Raw genomic sequence first — 26304 nt, 5'->3', positions numbered from 1 at the left:
GCCAGACGTCGCGGGTTTTCACAAACAACGTCGTTGTCCGACAACGTTATCGTCAGCTGATTCGCGGCAACCACTGGCTTCTCCGGCGTGTAGTTCTCAATGAGTTCTAGCACTTCGTCGCGGTATTGGTAAGGTACCGTCACCTGGTCTTCCGCGACGTACTCCGCAACGCGACGAATCCACTTCGCGTCGACGTCGGCCGGTTCGGCGTCGCTGGGCCGATACTTCTTCACACGCACTTCTCCCGGACTGATCGAATAATCAACGCCGCTGAGAAAGTCCATGCCGATCAACACCTGCATGTCGATCGCTTCGTTTGGCACGACGTAGAAGCGAATCGGGAACTCTTCTTCACCGATCGTTGCTGTGAGAGCAACCTCACCACACACAACACGAACGTCACCACCGAATCCGCGCACTTTCATCGTCGACTTTCTCATCTGGACGCCGTTCTCCGCGAGATCCGTCCACAGATCCTTCCGAATCAACGAAATTTCTGCTCCCGTGTCGACGATCGCCGAAAACTCGCGCCCGAACAGGTTCAGCAAAACGCCCGGTTTGTCGCCGTTCACTTTCTCCACCACGTTCACTTTTTTCTCCTTCTGCTTCGTCTTATTCTTCGGGCAATCCTTCGACAGATGACCAAAAGCGTTGCAGTTGAAGCATTTCGGTCCGTCGCTCTTCTGTGGGCACTCTGATGCGACGTGCGAGGCGTCGCCGCAGTTGAAGCAGTGCTTCTTCGGGTCACTTTTGGCGCTTGCTTTGTTCTCCGTGCGCGGCTTCTCTCTCTTTTCGTCCGGCTTCGTCTTCTTGCGGGAGTTCTTCGTCACCTTCTCGTAGTTCAGCAGCTTCTCCTTCAGGTGGCGGATGGTTTGTGCCTCGTACAGCAAAGAGCGGTGAAACTCGTCGTCGGTGATTCCATCCACGATGTACTCACACAGGCTTGGCTCATCGAGGTCAATGGCCAGCGCGATTCTCTGCATCTCGTAGATGTAGTCTCGCGTCGTCTCCGTCGGCTTCTTCTTCCGATTTCCCAGTGTGCGGTGGACGTCGCTCGCCCGCACGAACGGAGCAAACTCTTCGATGAGCGCCTTTTTCAACTTCGCGTAGCTGTTGACGTCCCGGAGAGAGAAAACAAACCGACGCGCCGTGCCGGTCAATTTCTTGCGTAGCATAATCATTTTATGCTCGCCAGTCCAACGAGCCGACTCCGCAACTGTTTCGAGCTGCTGCAACCACACTTTCACATCTTCTCCGTCTTCGGCACCGAAACTTTCGATGCTCTCTTCCATGTCGCGAAACGAATACACCTGCGGTCGTTGGTGTGTGTTTCGTCGTGCCTCTCTTTCATCGTTCGCGTCGTTTCCTCTCACGGTGGCGTCGTCACTGTCGGCGTGTGAGTCGTCGTTCTCATCAGCGTCGCTCTCGTTTTCGTCGTGGACCGAACCATCATCGTCGTCGCGTTGGCTGCCGTCATCATCGTCGTCCTCTCCGTTTGCAGCCGCTTGATGATCGATGATTCGTTGCGCCATCTCGTTCTTGCTGCCGTTCGTCGGCAAGCCTAGTCTTTCGCACTCGCGCACAAGGCCAATCTTGGTGAAATTTTCACACAACTCCTCGACGGTCGCCATCTTGTCGTTCGGCTGGCGTCACTTTTTAGAGTCTTTTTTCGCGAATTTTGTAACGATTTCGCGCACTTCGCGTAATTTTCACATTAACTCGCTTCCCGGACGAGGCCCCATGTAGAAAAGGGAAGAGTTTAGAATTAATGGAAAATAGAAAATGTAGCTTTATTTGTCCGATTTAACTGCGGTTTATTCCACGTCTACGTCGGTACGCGGTCGAGTGCTAACTGCCGAGAGTAGCATAAAATTTTCTCTCTAGACCTCGGGTTCGGAACCGAGGGGTGCCTCGATCGTCCTACATACCTTTCTAAAAATGTATTATCAGACGGGTTTTCTTACATAAACCACCCTTTTTACAATCTTTCAAACTTTAGCCAGAATCGTTTTTTTAGCATAACTTTTAAAATACTTAACAAAACTTCATAATAGTTAATATAGGTCTTGTGGGACCCTAAGACGGATCGAATGAGACCAGAACGGCCCAAATCGGTTCAGCCAGTCCGGAGATAATCGAGTGCATTTTTTTTCGGTGCACGGACTTACAGACATACACACGCACAGACATTTGCTCAGAATTCGATTCTGAGTCAATAGGTATACGTGAAGGTAGGTCTACGAGGTCGAATTAAGAAGTTCATTTTTCGAGTGATTTTATAGCCTTTCCTCAGTAAGGTGAGGAAGGCAAAAAACAGGAATTTAAAAAAACAGAAATACAAAAATACAAAAAATACCGAAAAACAAAACTTCAAAAATACAAAAATACAAAAACACAAAAACACAAAAAAACAAAAATACAAAAATACAAAAATACAAAAATACAAAAATACAAAAATACAAAAATACAAAAATACAAAAATACAAAAATACAAAAATACAAAAATACAAAAATACAAAAATACAAAAATACAAAAATACAAAAATACAAAAATACAAAAATACAAAAATACAAAAATACAAAAATACAAAAATACAAAAATACAAAAATACAAAAATACAAAAATACAAAAATACAAAAATACAAAAATACAAAAATACAAAAATACAAAAATACAAAAATACAAAAATACAAAAATACAAAAATACAAAAATACAAAAATACAAAAATACAAAAATACAAAAATACAAAAATACAAAAATATAAAAATACAAAAATACAAAAATACAAAAATACAAAAATACAAAAATACAAAAATACAAAAATACAAAAATACAAAAATACAAAAATACAAAAATACAAAGATACAAAATTAAAAAAAAAAACTTAAATACAAAAATACAAAAATACAAAAATACAAAAATACAAAAATACAAAAATACAAAAATACAAAAATACAAAAATACAAAAATACAAAAATACAAAAATACAAAACTACAAAAATACAAAAATACAAAAATACAAAAATACAAAAATACAAAGATACAAAAATAAAAAAAAACTTAAATACAAAAATACAAAAATACAAAAATACAAAAATACAAAAATACAAAAATACAAAAATACAAAAATACAAAAATACAAAAATACAAAAATACAAAAATACAAAAATACAAAAATACAAAAATACAAAAATACAAAAATACAAAAATACAAAAATACAAAAATACAAAAATACAAAAATACAAAAATACAAAAATACAAAAATACAAAAATACAAAAATACAAAAATACAAAAATACAAAAATACAAAAATACAAAAATGTTTTTGTCCAACGAGCCGACTCCGCAACTGTTTCGAGCTGCTGCAACCACACTTTCACATCTTCTCCGTCTTCGGCACCGAAACTTTCGATGCTCTCTTCCATGTCGCGAAACGAATACACCTGCGGTCGTTGGTGTGTGTTTCGTCGTGCCTCTCTTTCATCGTTCGCGTCGTTTCCTCTCACGGTGGCGTCGTCACTGTCGGCGTGTGAGTCGTCGTTCTCATCAGCGTCGCTCTCGTTTTCGTCGTGGACCGAACCATCATCGTCGTCGCGTTGGCTGCCGTCATCATCGTCGTCCTCTCCGTTTGCAGCCGCTTGATGATCGATGATTCGTTGCGCCATCTCGTTCTTGCTGCCGTTCGTCGGCAAGCCTAGTCTTTCGCACTCGCGCACAAGGCCAATCTTGGTGAAATTTTCACACAACTCCTCGACGGTCGCCATCTTGTCGTTCGGCTGGCGTCACTTTTTAGAGTCTTTTTTCGCGAATTTTGTAACGATTTCGCGCACTTCGCGTAATTTTCACATTAACTCGCTTCCCGGACGAGGCCCCATGTAGAAAAGGGAAGAGTTTAGAATTAATGGAAAATAGAAAATGTAGCTTTATTTGTCCGATTTAACTGCGGTTTATTCCACGTCTACGTCGGTACGCGGTCGAGTGCTAACTGCCGAGAGTAGCATAAAATTTTCTCTCTAGACCTCGGGTTCGGAACCGAGGGGTGCCTCGATCGTCCTACATACCTTTCTAAAAATGTATTATCAGACGGGTTTTCTTACATAAACCACCCTTTTTACAATCTTTCAAACTTTAGCCAGAATCGTTTTTTTAGCATAACTTTTAAAATACTTAACAAAACTTCATAATAGTTAATATAGGTCTTGTGGGACCCTAAGACGGATCGAATGAGACCAGAACGGCCCAAATCGGTTCAGCCAGTCCGGAGATAATCGAGTGCATTTTTTTTCGGTGCACGGACTTACAGACATACACACGCACAGACATTTGCTCAGAATTCGATTCTGAGTCAATAGGTATACGTGAAGGTAGGTCTACGAGGTCGAATTAAGAAGTTCATTTTTCGAGTGATTTTATAGCCTTTCCTCAGTAAGGTGAGGAAGGCAAAAAACAGGAATTTAAAAAAACAGAAATACAAAAATACAAAAAATACCGAAAAACAAAACTTCAAAAATACAAAAATACAAAAACACAAAAACACAAAAAAACAAAAATACAAAAATACAAAAATACAAAAATACAAAAATACAAAAATACAAAAATACAAAAATACAAAAATACAAAAATACAAAAATACAAAAATACAAAAATACAAAAATACAAAAATACAAAAATACAAAAATACAAAAATACAAAAATACAAAAATACAAAAATACAAAAATACAAAAATACAAAAATACAAAAATACAAAAATACAAAAATACAAAAATACAAAAATACAAAAATACAAAAATACAAAAATACAAAAATACAAAAATACAAAAATACAAAAATACAAAAATACAAAAATACAAAAATACAAAAATACAAAAATACAAAAATACAAAAATACAAAAATATAAAAATACAAAAATACAAAAATACAAAAATACAAAAATACAAAAATACAAAAATACAAAAATACAAAAATACAAAAATACAAAAATACAAAAATACAAAGATACAAAATTAAAAAAAAAAACTTAAATACAAAAATACAAAAATACAAAAATACAAAAATACAAAAATACAAAAAAACAAAAATACAAAAATACAAAAATACAAAAATACAAAAATACAAAAATACAAAACTACAAAAATACAAAAATACAAAAATACAAAAATACAAAAATACAAAGATACAAAAATAAAAAAAAACTTAAATACAAAAATACAAAAATACAAAAATACAAAAATACAAAAATACAAAAATACAAAAATACAAAAATACAAAAATACAAAAATACAAAAATACAAAAATACAAAAATACAAAAATACAAAAATACAAAAATACAAAAATACAAAAATACAAAAATACAAAAATACAAAAATACAAAAATACAAAAATACAAAAATACAAAAATACAAAAATACAAAAATACAAAAATACAAAAATACAAAAATACAAAAATACAAAAATACAAAAATACAAAAATACAAAAATACAAAAATACAAAAATACAAAAATACAAAAATACAAAAATACAAAAATACAAAAATACAAAAATACAAAAATACAAAAATACAAAAATACAAAAATACAAAAATACAAAAATACAAAAATACAAAAATACAAAAATACAAAAATACAAAAATACAAAAATACAAAAATACAAAAATACAAAAATACAAAAATACAAAAATACAAAAATACAAAAATACAAAAATACAAAAATACAAAAATACAAAAATACAAAAATACAAAAATACAAAAATACAAAAATACAAAAATACAAAAAATACAAAAATACAAAAATACAAAAATACAAAAATACAAAAATACAAAAATACAAAAATACAAAAATACAAAAATACAAAAATACAAAAATACAAAAATACAAAAATACAAAAATACAAAAATACAAAAATACAAAAATACAAAAATACAAAAATACAAAAATACAAAAATACAAAAATACAAAAATACAAAAATACAAAAATACAAAAATACAAAAATACAAAAATGCAAAAATACAAAAATACAAAAATACAAAAATACAAAAATACAAAAATACAAAAATACAAAAATACAAAAATACAAAAATACAAAAATACAAAAATACAAAAAAACATAACTTTGACTATGCATTTTTAAGAATTAAAATTGGGGAAATGCACAATGTTTTTGTTTATGTTTTTGTTTATGTTTATGTTTATGTTTATGTTTATGTTTATGTTTATGTTTATGTTTATGTTTATGTTTATGTTTATGTTTATGTTTATGTTTATGTTTATGTTTATGTTTATGTTTATGTTTATGTTTATGTTTATGTTTATGTTTATGTTTATGTTTATGTTTATGTTTATGTTTATGTTTATGTTTATGTTTATGTTTATGTTTATGTTTATGTTTATGTTTATGTTTATGTTTATGTTTATGTTTATGTTTATGTTTATGTTTATGTTTATGTTTATGTTTATGTTTATGTTTATGTTTATGTTTATGTTTATGTTTATGTTTATGTTTATGTTTATGTTTATGTTTATGTTTATGTTTATGTTTATGTTTATGTTTATGTTTATGTTTATGTTTATGTTTATGTTTATGTTTATGTTTATGTTTATGTTTATGTTTATGTTTATGTTTATGTTTATGTTTATGTTTATGTTTATGTTTATGTTTATGTTTATGTTTATGTTTATGTTTATGTTTATGTTTATGTTTATGTTTATGTTTATGTTTATGTTTATGTTTATGTTTATGTTTATGTTTATGTTTATGTTTATGTTTATGTTTATGTTTATGTTTATGTTTATGTTTATGTTTATGTTTATGTTTATGTTTATGTTTATGTTTATGTTTATGTTTATGTTTATGTTTATGTTTATGTTTATGTTTATGTTTATGTTTATGTTTATGATTATGTTTATGTTTATGTTTATGTTTATGTTTATGTTTATGTTTATGTTTATGTTTATGTTTATGTTTATGTTTATGTTTATGTTTATGTTTATGTTTATGTTTATGTTTATGTTTATGTTTATGTTTATGTTTATGTTTATGTTTATGTTTATGTTTATGTTTATGTTTATGTTTATGTTTATGTTTATGTTTATGTTTATGTTTATGTTTATGTTTATGTTTATGTTTATGTTTATGTTTATGTTTATGTTTATGTTTATGTTTATGTTTATGTTTATGTTTATGTTTATGTTTATGTTTATGTTTATGTTTATGTTTATGTTTATGTTTATGTTTATGTTTATGTTTATGTTTATGTTTATGTTTATGTTTATGTTTAAGTTTTTTATTCTCATATAAAAGACCCTTTACAATAATCCAACAACAACCAAAAGTGCCCTTTTGTATCCATTCCCAAAAAGAAGACTGCACGGAGAACATGTTGGAAAGTTGTTCCTTACCAAAACAGCTACCATTCGAAATGGTAAACTTTCCGAAACAAGTTCATTGTTGCATATTGTGGGTTCAGATGCATAACCCCCACTCACACACACACACACACACACACACACACACACACACACACATATTCGCATAATGGATTATGAATAATTCCACATTGGAAGCAAAATAAGCAAGGCCAAGTAAAACGACTGAAAAAGAACAACTTTCTCCGGGTTAACCCCTTTCTTCAACAGTGAACAAACCAAGATTAGATTATCTCGGGGTGGACATTGCATGGTCGACGAACTACAAATGGAGATAAAAACGATGCTTTTTGCTGGTTAGCTTCAAGTTTCATTGGCATTTGAAATGCAAATGAACTTGCGGGCTGGACAATCAAAAAATGAGTAAATTTTGCTTAACGTAATAAGAATTGATTTCTGAAAACTGAAAAAAGTTTAGTAAAGTTTAATTTAAACTTTTTTTTTCAAATACTATATTTAAAATATAGTGAATCTTGACTCAAATTGGTTTTAAATAGTTTCCTAAAGTGGTTTTGCCTATAAAATACTATTTTTTTCATCGGATCAGCTCCCTGGGGGATGATTACCAAATGTATCAATCCACTTTTAGCCAAAAATAAAGTAAGATCAATTTATCTGAAACACCTTCACATTTTGTAGTCCTCCTCCCATACCCACTTCAATCAGCCCTAATTCAAAATTCCTGTTTCGAACCCATTACTGCGATTTACTTCGTTAATTTTCTCTTTTGCGTTTTCCCCCCTACAACCAGCACGTGCGTTTGTGCACTCAAATGTGAAGGGTTTTCTTCATGTTTTTTTCTCGTTTTGTCACGTGACAAATCTGATCTACCTGCTTAGTACTGGGAAAGAATTCGTTCACTTCGATGGAAGGCTCACCCCAAGAAAAAAAAGGTAAAGTGTTTCTTGTTGCTCTCCTCACTGCATGCATCATTTAATGGGTTTTAAGAAAATTTTCAGGTGGAGTTTTGGAGTCGTGTGTTGGACTAGGGGGAACTGTAATGGGTTATACATTTTAGAGCTTGGCTTAGAAAAAAAGGAAGTTCTTCCTTGCCTTTCTTCAATTTGATGACAATAATTGAAAATCAAAGAACAGTAATTAAATGATTAAAAAAATTGAACTTATTTTCAAATTTAAATGTTATTTTGAAATGTTCCTGAAACAATTTATTTTGTTTTAAAAAAATGGGTATTTGTAAAAAGTTTGTTATAGAAAAATCGAAAAACTATGAGAAAAACTGCGATTGGCCCAAAAATTGATTCCGTTGGCTTATAGTCCATGAAGTTCCCTAAGTTTTGACCTGTAGGAGTATGGGTGTTGAAGGCTGTTGCAAAATGTTATTGAGCTTTTAAAAAATCCATTTTTAACAGTAATTTGCAAAAGTTTTGAGAAAAAGTCAAACCAATCCTGGATACATTGTGAAGGGCTTCAAAAGACCTTTGAATACAGCTTAGAGAAATGGAATTGATGAAATTTTACGAAAATGCGAGCTATTTTAAGATTTTTCATTGGCATGAATTCATCTCTTGTATAGACAAACAAGCGCTGAAAGTTTCATCAAAATCGGAGCACCTCGATACGACTTCCCAAGTAGCACTCATAACTTGTCGGCTGTTGAATAATAGATAGACAGCTGTTTTGGATCAACATGGTGGTACGGTAATCGAAATGACAGTTGAAACGGTTTGTTATAACAAAGTTATATAGTGGAGTTATAAAAACTGACTTGAAACAAATTTATATAACTTCGATTCCAATGACAGCCTTCGTTGGAGTTATGTTCTTTAGCTAACAAAACAGACAGCAGCCTTCTTATTGACGCTTGGGCCAGCTTGTTTACTATGAAGCCCCGTGGAGAGATGTGGAAGCGCGCCTGGACCTGACGTGGAGATAACAACAAATCGTCGAGGTCATTGGATCGAATCTTGGGAAAGAGGAAGTTCATCAAAAAAGGAAAATCTAAAAGTTCGCCATGCAGGGAATTTCACACTAATCACAGGTAGACACTGCGTGCCATGATTGTTTTTCTTTTTTTTAAATTCAATTTCGAATTATTTTTAATAAATCTGGCAAAAACAAGCGTACTTTTTTATAAGCTTCGTCGTTGATTGAAATTCTAATAAGAAATGTTTGTTTACATGTAAGTGAGTCAACGGTTAGACAGCTGTTTTCAATCGAACTTTCCTCTTCAGTGTGCGCTTTGATTTGACAGCACAGCCGTGAACCACGCCCCCTTTTTTTCGCTGAATCTCTTGTTAGCTAGCACAGTGTTGTCAAATACAATTCTTGACTTTTTTTTGATAAGGTCCTATAAACAAATGTAAACATTGAGTGTCTCCCGCTTACTCCGATGGACTTTGACATAAGGTGTGAAAGGGATACACTCAATGTTTACATTTGTTTATAGGACCTTATCAAAAAAAAGTCAAGAATTGTACAACTTACTCTGATAACTTGCATCTTTTTCTGGCAAGTTATACAACAGAAAAAAGTGCGCTTTTTCCAGTTTACAGGAGTTGTAGAACAAGTTGTGACAACGAGGCGGATTGGTTATACAACCAGTTAGGAAATACGTTTATCTGACAAAGTGTGTTGCAATTGTTACACATCGGTGAAAAACTCGCTCTTAAGTGTTTCACAAATTTATTTTTTTCTTTGAATAACACAATTAAAACATAGTTTATGATCATAAAAAGGCAGAGGATATGCATAATTGTTTTTTTCAAACAAGATTGGCATGGGATTGTTCGAAAATCTGTATTTTGAGAAAGGACTTTCGATTTGGTGTCTTAGACCGTTGATAATTATTTTTTGAAGTTTATGTCACTCGACCCTGGCCAACATCAAGTTGTTTAACACCCCTTAGTTTTAAAAATATCTAGGTATTGAAGATTTTTTAGTTTCTCAAAAAAAACTTATTGCTGTTCTGTACATTGGAATTTAACAAAAATTCAACATATTTTAAATCGATCTCAGCCATGCTAAATATGATTTTAAAAGCAAAACAATGCCGTTCAAATTGTTTTCACTAGACTTTTAAAGTTTTAAAGTTTTTTGAAAAAAAAAAATCCTCGGCTGGTCATTTCGCCAAATGGGACGTTTCAACGATAGACGTTTTGCAGAACAGTCATTTCACTGATATTTTACTTTTTACCTTAAAAATTTAGTGTTGGCTAAATTTAATAAAAACGAAATCGTTTTTATTATGCTTCTATTTTTGAAATGCAACTCATCTTTTTTGTATTTAAGCTCGCAGAAAAAATGAGAATACTTAGTTTATTTTTTATTTTATTGATGGTTACTTAATTTATCAATTATATTTATGTAAAAACTTCATTTTTTAATTTATTGAAAAAAAAAATTTAAGATAAATTGTTTTTCAAATGTTTTTCAACAACTGCTCATGCAAATGCTAAATGTTGTTTTTTTAAATGTTATAAAAAATATTTTTTTATATGAATCTTCTCATGAAAGAAAAAAAGAAAATGCAAAAGCATTCAAAAATAAACCATCTCCTTATTACAAAACAGAACTTTCCGTGTTTAAAGAATGCCTATTTGTTTTCACTTAACTGTTTGTTTTCGATAGAATTAAAAAAACTAAAGAAATTAGTTTTGAAAATCCATTTGTTTTTTCGAGAAACTGGGCTTGGCTTGTTAATTTTAGAACAGAACTCAAAGTCAACAGATTTTTTAGACGAATAATTTTCAAAGAACTGGTTATTTTAAAAAATAGTGCCAAATCTCCAAGAACTTAATAAAATCATCTTTTAAATTGTACAAAAAACTTATCATGTTAAAAAGATAATTAAAAAAAGTAAAATATAAAAAATAATAATAAAATTGTCTCGAAAATAGTCCAAAGAACTAGCCATGTACAAGCCATGTAACACAATTATATTTTTAAATTGTGTAATACTGCTTATTAATTTTCACAATTCTTTTTTTTTGTAATTTTTTTCTCATTCGACAAAATGTCTATTCGGTGAAATCCCATTCGGCGAAACGACTTTAGGCAAAATGTCCGGCAACAATCTAATCAGCCCTCATTCTTCAACTCGCTATAATTCAAAACATGAAACTTTTGTGAAACTGTATGCCCTCATACTTCAAAAATTGTATAGAATATTTAAAACCAAGAGTTTCATTTTGAAATGGCTGAAACCACTTTTATGGCACTTAAAAATATTTGGTGAGACATTTAAAATCCTTGACTTGAATTTGAAGCTACATAAACACAATTAGGGTGGTTCCTGAGACTATTCACATTTTCATAAAGCCGTTCAACTCCAAGCAAAACTGAACTGGGGATACCATGAAGAATTTCCCTTATCCGCTTAAAAATGTCGAGCATCAACAATTCCCGTCTTCTAAATCTCGTACCTTTGTCCCCTAGTGTGCTCTAAAGATGAGACTTGAGGTGGTGAGAATCTGGTTCAGGTGGAATTGGATAATCATCACTTAAACATGACGACCGCTGGAAACACCGTCTCCAAGCGAATCGAACTCTGTCAAAATGTCAGATGGTATACTTTCATCAATTTTCGTGTAGTACGAATGACGCAGGAAAAACTTAAAACACATGAATGCTAAAGTTTCCCAACACAAACAAAAAACAATTGGAAAAATAATTTCTGCAAGTTGAAAACAGTGAAAAATTATTCCAATTTGCAAACCGTTAATCAAATTCCTAACAAATTCCCACAGAAAAGGGAGCAACTCCGTCTCTCCATTATGTGCAAAAATTAACAAAACATTTGGCCTGTAGAGCCCTTCTCGCTCATTAATGATCTCGGAGAACCCAATTTTTCACCGGCAGCTCCTCGAATTGTTGGTTTTTAATTATTTCGCCACAATGTGTTTTTTCAAGCTGGCCGCGAGAGACACTTTCTCAAAATAAAGGGATGTGGAGGTGTACCTGGGCGGAAAATGGGGTTTTCCACGTTTTCCACACAAAATTGGCCAGGTCAAGTTACTGAGAGGGGACTGTGTGTGTGTTTTCCCATTGTTGTTGAAGGGTGGAATTGTGGTGATGCCTCCAGGGTGGAAAAGGTTAATTTCTGGTTCGTGTATGTGTGTGTGTGTGTGTGTGTGTGTTTGTGTGCGTGTCACGCTGATTATGTTCAGTGCTACGTGAGGTTTTGGTTCACCTTTTTTGTGTGCTTTATTTCGCAATGAAGTTCACACAATTGTTGGTTAGCAAACTGGCAGCCAGCGCGCCCACAGGTGTGTCACGGTTGTGTGGTCAGTTTGTCACAATTTGATTAAGTGTGCAATGTGTCACAATGTGTGTGTGGTTGGGGGGATGCTCGTGGTGTGTCATAACCGACGATCAAAGGATTAAATAGAGTTTAAGCTTTTTTGAGTATTAAAGCTTTTTCATGTTGTAGGTTTTCAAAAGACCCTACTTGAACGGCTCCGATTCCAACTACCGTAAACCGGGGTGACTTTGATAGGATTTCAATTTATTTTTGGAATATTTCCCAACTGGAAAGGTTTTTCTCAAGATTATTATTTTCAAAACTTGTACTGGGGTAGGCCACACAAAATTCATGCACTATTTCTGGAAAAAGTTATTTTTCTATAATGTTCAGAAAAATAGTTATGTTAAAAATTCTCAATATAAATTCCGGGGTGACTTTGATAGTCATAGTTTTTCTTGTTAAAATCAGATTATAGGTATTCAAAATTCATTTTTACGTTAAATGTACCATCACTTAGGTTGATGATAAAGTTTTCAAGAAAAAAAAAACAAATGTTTATATTAAGTTAACTAAGTTTTAAAACTTTTTAACAAAATACTTATAAATTTTAGGTTAAGCTGTTAAAAAGTCGGAATTTTGCCTGAAATTCGTTAAATTTAGTATTGTTCATAAAATTATCGATTTATTTTACATTTTAAACTGAAGTCGAAGCACGAATCAAAAGTTTTCACATTTCATATGAAATTTGTTCAACTGAAATTGCCTATAAATTTGGAGATTATTTTCAATTATGTTTCAAAAACACATATTATTTAATATTTACAAAATTAGTTTACCTTCTCCTAGTGGAAAATTGTCCAAAGAATCCGAAAATGTATTCCATTTTCCGATTCAAAATCATGTTCATTGAGAAAATCATGACACTTTGAGAAGTTTGAAATAATGCCTTTCATCAACATTTTCTCAATAATATTTAACTAACTTTTTAAACCTTTCAAAATGTTATGAAAAGTTCTTCTTGAGGTACTTTGAGTACTTCTCTACCATGGTCAGTATGGTTCCAAACCATTCCGTACGTGTTTAATTTGTACTCTTCATTTTGCGGGAAAATCTCAAACCTATCAAAGCCAACCCGGCTATCAAAGTCACCCCGTTTTACGGTACTCATAATTGTAAGAATATGTGGTGAGGATCTCAGAGTGTGTGAGTAAGTCAGTGAGTGAGTGAGTGAGTGATAAGTGCGTGAGTGTATGAGTGCGTGAGTGAGTGAGTGAGTGAGTAAGAGAGTGAAGGAGTGAGTGAGTGAGTCAGTGAGGCATTGAGTGGGTGAGTGAGTGAGTGAGTGAGTGAGTGAGTAAGTACGTGATAAGTGCGTGAGTGTGTGAGTGAGTAAGTTAGTGAAGGAGTGAGTGAGTGAGTGAGTGAGTGAGTGAGTGAGTAAGTGAATGAGTGAATGAGTGAGAGAGGGATTGAGTTAGTGAGTGAGTGAGTGAGTGAGTGAGTGTGTGAGTAAGTAAGTGATAAGTGAATAATAAGTGTGTGTGAGTAAGTAAGTGAGTGAGTAAATCACTGAGTAAGTGAGTGAGTGATTTTTCCTTTTTGATTCATTTCTTAAATTTCTTAAAAATATAGCTTTTCCTTTTCTCCAGTTTCCCATAATTTTTTTTAATGTTGCAAACATTTTTAATCATCGAAATTCATTGATATCTCAATCAATCTTGAAATCTCGATGCGTTTCTTGTTTTTTTATTTTCTAGTTTCCTTCCTTACATTTATTTTCTAGTTTTGTTTTTTTTCTTTCGTGATAAAGAAATTTACACTTTATTTTATTTTGGAATTTATAGAAATTCAATGAATATATTGTCCCACCGAAACAAGATTTTTGGCTTGCATTTTTTTTAATTTTGATATTTTTTCTCGTTAAGTTTTTGGAAAAATTTAACAAAGATTTATTACCTCGCCAAACTTTGATTTGGGTAACTCTCCGTCAACTCACACAGCAGTTGCCCCGACCCCTCTTAGATTTCCGTGAAAGTTTGTCCTAAGGGGTAACTTTTGTCCCTGATTATGATTCCGAGGTGGGTTTTTTGATATCTCGTGACGGAGGGGCGGTACGACCCCTTCAATTTTTGAACATGCCTGAAACGGTGATGAGATAGAAATTTGGTGTAAAAGGGACATTTATGTAAAATTAGACGCCCGATTTGTTGCCGTACTCAGAATTCCGAAAAAAAAACATATTTTTCATAAAAAAAACACAAAAAAAGTTTTAAAAACTCTCTCATTTTCCGTTATTTAAGGGGTTACATACATGTAAATCGACAAAAATGTGTGGGCACACACTAAAACTTTTTTTAAATCTGTTTTAAGGGCATTAAAATATATATTATCAAAATAAATTTGAAGATATTTGGTTGTATCCTTGCCGAGATATAGCCATTTTAAGTTAGAAGTTTCAAAAAACGGGTGCCACGATATCTCCACACTGCTTCGACCAAATCGGCTCAAATTTTTAGTGAAGCCTCGTTAAATTGGTCCTGTGTGCATGTCGAAGCCCGATTTTCAAAAAGTTTGTGTAAAAAAAAGATAAAAATAATTTTATGCTTTTCATATAAAAAATCGCCAGTTTTTGATTTTTTTTATTTTTTTTTTTAAAGCAAAAATTCAAAACGGGCTTCGTCATGCACACGAGAAATGGCTTGCAAGTCTTCACCTCAAATTTCAGCCAATTTGGTCCGTCCCATCTCGAGATATCGTGGCACCCGTAAGTCAACTCGGTGTTCAGAGAAAAACGCTCGCAAAGTTCGCTTTCCGCATGGAAAATTTTTGAACGTAAATCGTCTCTTACTCAGTTTAATCATGAAATATCTTCATGAAACTTTCAGGAGTGATTGAAAATCTTCTTTTTAGTGGATTTATTGAATTTTCAGAAATATGAAATTTTTGATATTCTACATGTATGTAACCCCTTAATTGTAAATTTTTTTTTGGAACATGTCATATTATGGGAAATTTAATGTACTGTTCGAATCTACGTTGACCCAGAAGGGTATTTTTTTCATTTAGAACAAAAATTTACATTTTAAAATTTCGTGTTTTTTATAAATTTGCATGGTTATTTTTTAGAGTGTAACAATGTTCTCAAAGTTTTAGAGCAGACAATTACAAAAATTTTGATGCATAAACATAAGGGGCTTGTAAAATTCACGAGTTATCGCGATTTTACGGAAAAAAAGTTTTGAAAAAGTTGGTCGTCGCTATTCATGCCCGTTCATGGTCACCCGCAACAGACACGGACGACGAAACAAAGAGAAACGCAAAAAGTAACACTTTCAATACTTTTTATCGTAAAATCGCGATAACTCGTGACGTTCATAAGCAAACCCCTTATGTTTATACATCAAATTTTTTATAATTGTCTGCTCTACAACTTATAGAATATTGTTACACTTTAAAACATAACCCTACAAAGTAAGAAAAAACACGAAATTTCAAAATAAAAAATTTTGTTCTAAATGAAAAAAATGACCCTTCTGGGTCAATGCAGATTCGATAAGTATATTGAATTTCCCATAAAATGACATGCTCCAAAAAAATTTACAGTTGAGAAACGGAAAATGGCATAGTTTTTAAAACTTTTTTTGTGTTTTTTTAACCCTTTGGACAAAGTTTCACGCAAATCGAAGAGGGGTCGGGGCAACATTCTCCGATTTTGTGTGAGTTGGTAGAGAATAACTCATTTCAATTTTTTTTACTGATAATAATATTATTAGCGTAAACACCCGACTGTGAAATGGAGAGTTCATATCAAATGCGTCGCCACCACAGCCAGCCAGCCAAGTGAGAGTGCATCCTCGTGCGCGATAATGAGTATTTTTTTCTTCGTTCGGCTCTTTCACTGGAACGTAGATTGCATGTAAATTTGCATGCATGCAATTTTATGAGCTCGTAAAGCGGGTACTGCGACTGTTTTTTGTTTTCATTTGCGATGTACACAGTTAAAACCGGTTTTTCTTGTGATTTACGTGTCTCACTTGTCTCATGTGTCTCTGTTGTGTCTCTTGTCTCACTTCATCTCGGTTGTCTGTTCGTTCAGACTTGTCTCATTTTTTTCACTTGCTCATTTTTTTACCCGCTTGGTTCAGCTGTCTCATTTGTTCGTGTTGTCCCACCACTCTTATTGGTTCTATTTATTTTGTTTTTATCACTTTTGTTCTTGTTAAATAAAGTTCATATTACTTTGTTTTTATTACTTTTTTTGTGTTCGATTAGTTTAGATTGTTTGCTTGTTCCATCAAACTTGTCTCATTTGTCTCATAAATTCAATGAATTTAAAATTCTCAACTGTGCATCACCATTAAAACTGAGGACGAACGGTGAGGGAAGGGGTTTTAAGTGCTTTCATGTTATTTTTTCCTTCTTCTTTTTCTGCAGCATGAAATGGGTGTCAGCTTACGGGTGTGTGCGTTCGCATTTCCATGTTTTTAATTTTATTCGCCGCGTGCAATGGTACGAGCACGATAGAATTTAAAAAGTAGAACGTTTTGTTTCATTTGCCGTGACACGGATCGTGCATTGTGTGAGTGTGATTGTGTGCGCCCCCCGCCCTGGTGGTGGATTTATTATGAGATTTGCGGTGGCATACTAATTTATACTTTGCATATATGTGAGGAGTAATTTTAGTACCCACGAGTGGTTCACAAAGTGGCTATTTTTAAGTCGGTCTATAATTGAAGGATTACTGGGTTACTCGTTCTCGAGGATTCGTTTAGGATTTCCCATGAGCAAATTTATTTAAAATTTATGCTCAGTTTATTTCTTCTTCACTTTTTTTCTCACTTATCTCACTGAAATCACTCATTAGGGGCCATCCATAAACTACGTGGAGATTTTTGTGAAAATTAAAGACCACCCAAAATTGTATGGAAAATCAAATAATGCAAAATTGCATGTTTTGACTTTCATCAATTTTTCATCAAATTAAAAAAAAAAATCTGCGAAATTCTAGAAACTCAGTTGTGAAAATCTAATTCATAATTTTCAAACAGCCACAGACTACCCTTTTCCACCAAGAAATCCACACCTGCTCCAACATTCAGACTCGCAGTTGCAAAACTTTGACGTAAAATTTGATTTAAAAGTTTCCTTTTTGTAAACACCACCACTCCGTTTTCGTCCCATGTGGAAGCTGAAAGAATTTCCACCGCAGAGAACTTTCCACCCCACGGTCAACACAAAATTGACGATGACTTTGTGTGTGTTTCGAAACAGAACGAACCCGAGCCCTTCGTCGGAGGTGTGGTTTTCCTTGAGGGATGACCGTACTGGGCGAAATCCCGCACAAAAACCACAAACGGACAGAAAAATACGAACTTCTTCGGTTTCAACTCTCTCGAGGGAGTCCAAATGCAATACATTCCGAGATGAACCATGGGGGCCGAAACTTGTCGAGAAACTGGCAAGTTGGGAAGTTGGGCAAAGACAAACATGGAATCGCACTGTAAACATGCATGTTCATGTTCGTACATGCATTTCGGGAAAGAAGCAACCGCAGTGTAGAAATGTAAAATTACATTTCATATTTTTACACACGACCTTTTTCCCAAGTTCGAAAACTCTTGGGTTTGCGTCTTTTTCACCTGGAAAGTTTTCTTTTTGAAGCAATAGCTCAGCTTTGCAGCTTCTGTCGAGGGAAGGATTTACCTTTTCCATCTGCCACCAAATCGACGTTGTCGTGCTATCTTGCCACATGTCGCTTTTTGATGCAAACAATGTAAACAAAAACAAACATGTTTTGTTTGGTTGACCATTCTGTGCATTGTCCCGAAGTTTGGTTGATTTTGGTTCCGAGTTATATTTAAAAATATTTGAGCAATTCTCTACCAAAACCAGAAATGGATTTTATTTGTATTTTTTGATTTGGCTCAAACTTTGTGGTGGCCTTCCCTATGACTAAATAAGCTATTTTGTGTCATTGGTTCACCCATACAAGTCTCCATACAATTTTGGCTGCTGTCCATACAAAAATGGTATGTAAATATTCAAACAGATATAACATTTGAGTGAATTTTCTAATCAATTTGGTTTCTTCGGCAAAGTTGTAGGTATTGTTTAGGACTATTGAGAAAAAAATGGTACATGGAAAAAAAAATTGCAGATTTTTTAATCAACTTTTTTTTCACTAAAACTCAATTTCCCAAAATATGTATTTTTTGATTTTCGAGATTTTTTTATATGTTTTAGAGGGCAAAAATCCGCAACTTTTGAGCCATAGAGAAACATGGTCAAAAAATCTGCCGCCGAGTTATGAATTTTTGAAAAAATAGTGATTTTTGGAAAATATCCAAGGTTTATGAAAAACAAATTTGGCATTATTTTTCAATGCAAAATTGAATTTGCAATCGAAAAGTACTTTACAGATTTTTTGATAAAGGGCTACGTTTTCAAGATATAACCATCGAAAGTTTGATTTTAGCGAAATATTTGCAGTTTTTCGATTTTTAAAAATAGTGACCATGAGTGCCCATTTCCATAAATATTTTTTTTTAAAGTTCAGAAAATTTTCTATAAAATTGTCTAAGAGACATTGAAGATTGGACCTCGGGTAGCTGAGATAAAGCCGCTTTAAGAAAAAGAAACACGAAAATTTAAGTTTTCTAAGTCTCACCAAAACAATCCACCATTTTATAAATATCTCAGCAACTAATGGTCTGATTTTCAATGTCAAAACATGAAACATTCGTGAAATTTTCCAACTTTTTCGAAAAAATATTTTGAAATTTTTTAAATCAAAACTAGCATTTTAAATGGGCTTAATATTCAATGATTGGCCCTTTAAAATGTTAGTCTTGATTTTAAAAAAAATTAAATATTTTTTTCGAAGAGATCGGAAAATTTTACGAATGTTTCATAATTCAACATTGAAAATCGGACCATTAATTGCTGAGATATCGTCATTAGAAAATGGTGGGTTGTTTTGATGAGATTTAGAAAACTTCAAATTTTGTGTTTCTTTTTCTTAAAGCGGCTCTATCTCAGCAACTCGAGGTCCAATCTTCAATGTCTCTTCGACAATTTTATAGCAAATTTTCTGAACTTTTCAAAAAAAAATATTTATGGAAATGGGCACTCATGGTCACTATTTTTAAAAATCGAAAAACTGCAAATATTTCGCTAAAATCAAACTTTCGGTGGTTATATCTTGAAAACGTAGCCCTTTATCAAAAAATCTGTAAAGTACTTTTCGATTGCAAATTCAATTTTGCATTAAAAAATAATGCCAAATTTGTTTTTCATAAACCTTGGATATTTTCCAAAAATCACTATTTTTTCAAAAATTCATAACTCGGCGGCAGATTTTTTGACCATGTTTCTCTATGGCTCAAAAGTTGCGGATTTTTGCCCTCTAAAACATATAAAAAAATCTCGAAAATCAAAAAATACATATTTTGGGAAATTGAGTTTTAGTGAAAAAAAAGTTGATTAAAAAATCTGCAATTTTTTTTTCCATGTACCATTTTTTTCTCAATAGTCCTAAACAATACCTACAACTTTGCCGAAGAAACCAAATTGATTAGAAAATTCACTCAAATGTTATATCTGTTTGAATATTTACATACCATTTTTGTATGGACAGCAGCCAAAATTGTATGGAGACTTGTATTGGTGAACCAATAACGCAAAATAGTTTATTTGGTCATAGAGGGACGGGTCAGAAAGTTTGAGTCAAATAAAAAAATAAAAAAAATAAAAATGGTCGAAATCAGCCGATTTTGTAGAGAGTTGCTCATTTACGGTAATTGGGCATGTACGTGTGTCAAACGCGTTCTGACCTAAAATCCCTTTGACCAATTGTCGTACGTGCAGCAATTTTCAGAGCGTGTCAAGATAGCACGACAAGATTGAAACTTCTTTCGTATGAAGAGTGACAACAATGCACGGAGTTTTTTCGGTTTTTATTGAATATCTCAGGATTGGAATCGAATTTTGGGGATCTGTGAAGGTCAAAAGGTGAGGCATTATTCTTAACTGAACTTGGCTCAAAATACACGTGCGACAAGATAGCACGACAACGTCAAAATGTTGTTGAATGAACTGTACACATAGAGCATAAAGAACGAATGGTTTGTTGACACAAAACTTAATTTGCTTTCTGGCGACTAACATTAGTAGCAGCTGCTGGTTTTAACTTGGTTTATTTAAAAAAAAAACTATATATCAAATTTAAAAGAAATTTATTTGGTTAAGCACTGTAACAAATTGCTTTCATCTAATTTCTACAAAGAACCTGCTCAAATCTCTCTGTGGCTTCCAAATTGCATTCCACCAGGAGCAGCACAAAAACCACTTCCGTCCAGCTGTTGTATTACATGCTGTGTGTGCAGCAATACTCTGCTCCGCTGGTAATTAGTCGTTGGCGGGCAATTATTACTATTTAAAGAGCCCTCAAGCTGACACCCTCCCGCACGTGGCTCGGCATACATTGGGCTCGATATTAGTTCCCCAGCACATATCGAATATCTGCCCTGGCGCCGCCGCCGCTACTTCATTGCCCAATAATGGTTTTGTTTGTTTGATAGGGCCACCTAATCGAAAGGTAGCCGAGAGAGCCCACCTCTTCCGCTTCTTGAGGCCCACGAATTCCACGTAATTAATGTGATATTAGCAATAATACATGCACGGAGCTGGGTTTGCGTTTGTGTGTGCTCGCCGGGTTCAATACGCATTCTGAAATTTCATTTAGTGGCATGTAAATTGATGTGAACAAATACCTACAATGAAACCCAATATGAGTATGCACATGTTTCGGTGAGCACAAATTGGACCCTGGAATACACGATTGATGGTAGAAATTACAGTTCACAAACAAGAGTCGAAACAAAACAGGTGAGACAAGTGGGAGAAACCTGTGTAAAACAAAACATACTTGAATACCAAACGAGTCAAGAATAATATAAATAAAAATAAATAGTTTAAGTGAGAGGACCAAAAAAACGTGGGACAAGTGAGACAGTGAAAACAAGTATTCCAAAATAAACAATAACAAAAAACCGGTCAAAAGCAAACCAAAGTTAAGAAAAAAAAAAAGAACTATTCAAATGGTTCCAATCAAATAGGATAAATGAGACAAAAAAATAGTTTGAAAGTTGAAAAAATAATTACAAAGTTTTTTTTATGTCGTTTATATTCAATATCTTTTAAGACCTTTTCAAAAAGATACTAGACTCTAGACTCTTTAAAAAAATATAAAAAATATTGGTTATGTAGTCAGACATATCTAATTGATTCTTGAATGCATCATTTTGCCTATATTTATGTGCCCTTTCAATTCAAATTTGACCAAATTTCATCCAGTTCATTCTGAAAAAGAACACACACAGTCATCTTTTACCCCCATGTCGAATGTCTTGGAGGTTTGATGTTAAATCATTTTTTATGAAAAAAAACTAACGTAATCCACCTATGTGGTTGATGCCTTCCTCATTTTGAATATAAGTGGTTTGCTAGCCATTTTTTTTTAGATCCAGAAAAATAAGTACACAGATATAACTTAAGTGGTCATAACTCGAGACAGAGTTGCCAGATCTTCAATGTTGTGGACTCGTTGGAAAGGTCTCTCGATTACCTAACCAACGATGGGTTGGATGATGGATCCGTACAACGTTTACATACATTTAAGTGAGATCCGGCTTCAAAAAAGTACATAAATATCACTTAAGTGGTCATAACTCGAGACAGAGTTGCCAGATCTTCAATGTTGTGGACTCGTTGGAAAGGTCTCTCGATTACCTAACCAACGATGGGTTGGATGACGGATCCGGACAACGTTTACATACATTTAAGTGAGAACCGGCTTTAAAAAAGTACATAAATATCACTTAAGTGGTCATAACTCGAGGCAGGGTTGCCAGATCTTTAATGTTGTGGACTCGTTGGAAAGGTCTCTCGATTACCTAACCAACGATGGGTTGGATGACGGATCCGGACAACGTTTACATACATTTAAGTGAGATCAGGCTTCAAAAAAGTGCAACCAGAGCGCAACCAAGTGATATTTAAGTGAGATCCGGCTTCAAAAAAGTACATAAATATCACTTAAGTGGTCATAACTCGAGACAGGGTTGCCAGATCTTCAATGTTGTAAACTCGTTGGAAAGGTCTCTCGATTACCTAACCAACGATGGGTCGGATGATGGATCCGGACAACGTTTACATACATTTAAGTGAGATCCGGCTTCATAAAAGTACATAAATATCACTTAAGTGGTCATAACTCGAGACAGGGTTGCCAGACCTTTAATGTTGTGGACTCGTTGGAAAGGTCTCTCGATTACCTAACCAACGATGGGTTGGATGATGGATCCGGACATCGTTTTCATACATTTAAGTGAGATCCGGCTTCAAAAAAGTACATAAATATCACTTAAGTGGTCATAACTCGAGACAGGGTTGCCAGATCTTCAATGTTGTGGACTCGTTGGAAAGGTCTCTCGATTACCTAAACAACGATGGGTCGCATGATGGATCCGGACAGCGTTTACATACATTTAAGTGAGATCCGGCTTCATAAAAGTACATAAATATCACTTAAGTGGTCATAACTCGAGACAGGGTTGCCAGACCTTTAATGTTGTGGACTCGTTGGAAAGGTCACTCGATTACCTAACCAACGATCGGTTGGATGTTGGATCCGGACATAGTTTTCATGCATATAAGTGAGATCCGGATAAATGTGAAAACACATTTTTATATATAACTTTTGAACTAGTTATCGAAACTTCAAACAATTCAATAGCGATGTATGGGACCATGAACCAACCGGTTTGATCAAAATCGGTTCAGCCAGTGCTGAGAAAACTCAGTGAGAATTTTGGTCACATACATACATACATACACACACACATACACACACACATACACACACACAGACATTTGTTCAGTTTTCGATTCTGAGTCGATATGTATACATGAAGGTGGGTCTTTGAGCTTTTAATAAAAAGTTCATTTTTAGAGCAGGATTATAGCCTTACCTCAGTGAGGAAGCCAAAAAATACGAGGCACATAAAAATATTTAAAAAAATAATTACTGTTTTTGGAAATCGAAAAAGAGTCACTTACAGTTTAACTTTTGTAACAAATAATCAACGATAATAACAATCTCTTACTTGGAACTCAACATGCGCATTTTGTTTATAAGAAAATCAAAGTGTTGCATTTAAAATAATTGAAACTAAAAAAAAATATCAAAAGAAGTTGCAACTAATTTTGAAATAATCATTGAATGTTGATGTTGATGTTGATTTTATGTAAACTTTTTTTGATATCGTTGCAAATTATCGTTGAATCTCAAGACTTCAGTACAAAAATGAACTAATAAAAAAATGTATAGAACAAAATATAGGATTTTAATTTATTTTTCAAATATTATACAAAAAAAAAACAAAATCAAAATAATATCAACCGGTAAGAATTTTCTCTTACTGTATTTCCCACGCCAATATGACGGATGGTGATTATCATTGCAAATCTGGAGCAACATTTGAAAAGGGCGCATAAGCATTTTGACAGCCAGAGCTATTTTGCAAAATCTGAGCCAACAGGTAATTATTTAACGAAACCCGCAGTGTTAAAAGGTAGCTGGGAAGGCCAGCTATTGATTTACATTTCGAATTTTGCGAAAAAGTTAAGTGTTGGCTCGAAATTTGCAAAATTGTTCCAGCTGTCAAAATGCTTATCCGCCCTTTTCACATGTTGCTCCAGAAATCAATATACCTTAAAAAATGAAATACTTGTGACCTAGAAAATATTTTACTTGTCGATATTTGTTTTTTTTGTTATATTTTAAGTTTTTTCATATATTTTGATGGAGGCGCAAGATCATTCATAAAGCTTCGTTTAAGGTGAAGATTCACGAAGTATCGTGCGCCTCCTTTTTAATGTATATTAATTTTTAAAATTAAAATAAATCAAAAAATTATCCATGTCACAGATACTTGAAAAGGACCTCTTAAGCGTCCTTTCCACGAAGAAATTGTTCAGATACATTGATTTGCAATAATAATCTCCTTCAGCCATGGCGTGATGTCCATGTACGTCTTAAAAAAAAAAACAAAAAAATGTTTCGTTTAAAATTGTCATTTAAAAAACAAGGTGCCTGTCACTGTGCCTGAAAGTGAGCAAATTGAAATTTAATATTCAATAGATCATTAAGGCCAGGTTTCTTTTAATTATTCATTCAAAAATAACAATTCTAGATTAATTTTTCAAAACAACCTATCCCTCATGGGTTTCCTATGCAGATAGGGCCTTTTGAAAATTTAATCGAGAATTTAATATTTAAATTTATTAGCTTTGAATATATTATTTGCAAATTTGAGGTTAAGCAAATAAATCCAAATTTACTTACAAAACTGTTCTTCTCAAAATGCCTCTAAAACTGAAGATATTTTTTGATTTCTGTTTCCATAACGTATAAAACTTGTAACCTAGAAACTTTTTTTCCGTTTTGTGATTCGAACTTATTTTTCTTGAGAAAAACATGACGCTTAGAGAGTATTTAAATAATTCTATATATCAATGTTTTGAAAATAATTAACAAATAATAGTTGACTTACTTTTGAAACATTTAAAAATATGTGGAGTCGGAGTCGGAGTCAGAGCCAACCATTTTTGTTGAAAGCTGGAGTCGGAGTCGGAGTCGGAGTCGGAGTCGGCTAGAGTTGGTAGGCCGGAGTTGGAGTCGGAGCCAACCATTTGTTGAAAGCCGGAGCCGGAGTCGGAGTCGGAGTCGGCTAATCTGAGAAAGCCGGAGTCGGAGTCGGAGTCGTTCGAAATATGACCCGACTCTGCAGCCCTGATGGCGATCAACTATTGGAAAAATGCATTTTGTAATTTAATAGGCAATTAACTATTCAAATTTAACTAAAATAGGGTCGCAGAACTTGATTTTGATGCTTAAAAATAAGAAAAAAAAATACAAACAAACAATTTTTGTTCTTGATTCAATTGTTCGAAGTCCCATACAAACCTTCAGATAACCGAACTTCGGATAATCGAACTTCAGATAAGCGAGTCTGGACTGTATTGAAGTTTGAAGATTTTAGAATGGATAAGTTTAGATTAGATTAGATTAAATTAGATTAGATTAGATTAGATTAGATTAGATTAGATTAGATTAGATTAGATTAGATTAGATTAGATTAGATTAGATTAGATTAGATTAGATTAGATTAGATTAGATTAGATTAGATTAGATTAGATTAGATTAGATTAGATTAGATTAGATTAGATTAGATTAGATTAGATTAGAATAGATTAGATTAGATTAGATTAGATTAGATTAGATTAGATTAGATTAGATTAGATTAGATTAGATTAGATTAGATTAGATTAGATTAGATTAGATTAGATTAGATTAGATTAGATTAGATTAGATTAGATTAGATTAGATTAGATTAGATTAGATTATATTAGATTAGATTAGATTAGATTAGATTAGATTAGATTAGATTAGATTAGATTAGATTAGATTAGATTAGATTAGATTAGATTAGATTAGATTAGATTAGATTAGATTAGATTAGATTAGATTAGATTAGATTAGATTAGATTAGATTAGATTAGATTAGATTAGATTAGATTAGATTAGATTAGATTAGATTAGATTAGATT

Source organism: Culex pipiens, chromosome 1 (assembly GCF_016801865.2).
Source record: "Culex pipiens pallens isolate TS chromosome 1, TS_CPP_V2, whole genome shotgun sequence".
Taxonomy (NCBI): Eukaryota; Metazoa; Arthropoda; class Insecta; order Diptera; family Culicidae; genus Culex; species Culex pipiens.
Note: the sequence above shows the minus strand (reverse complement) of the source record.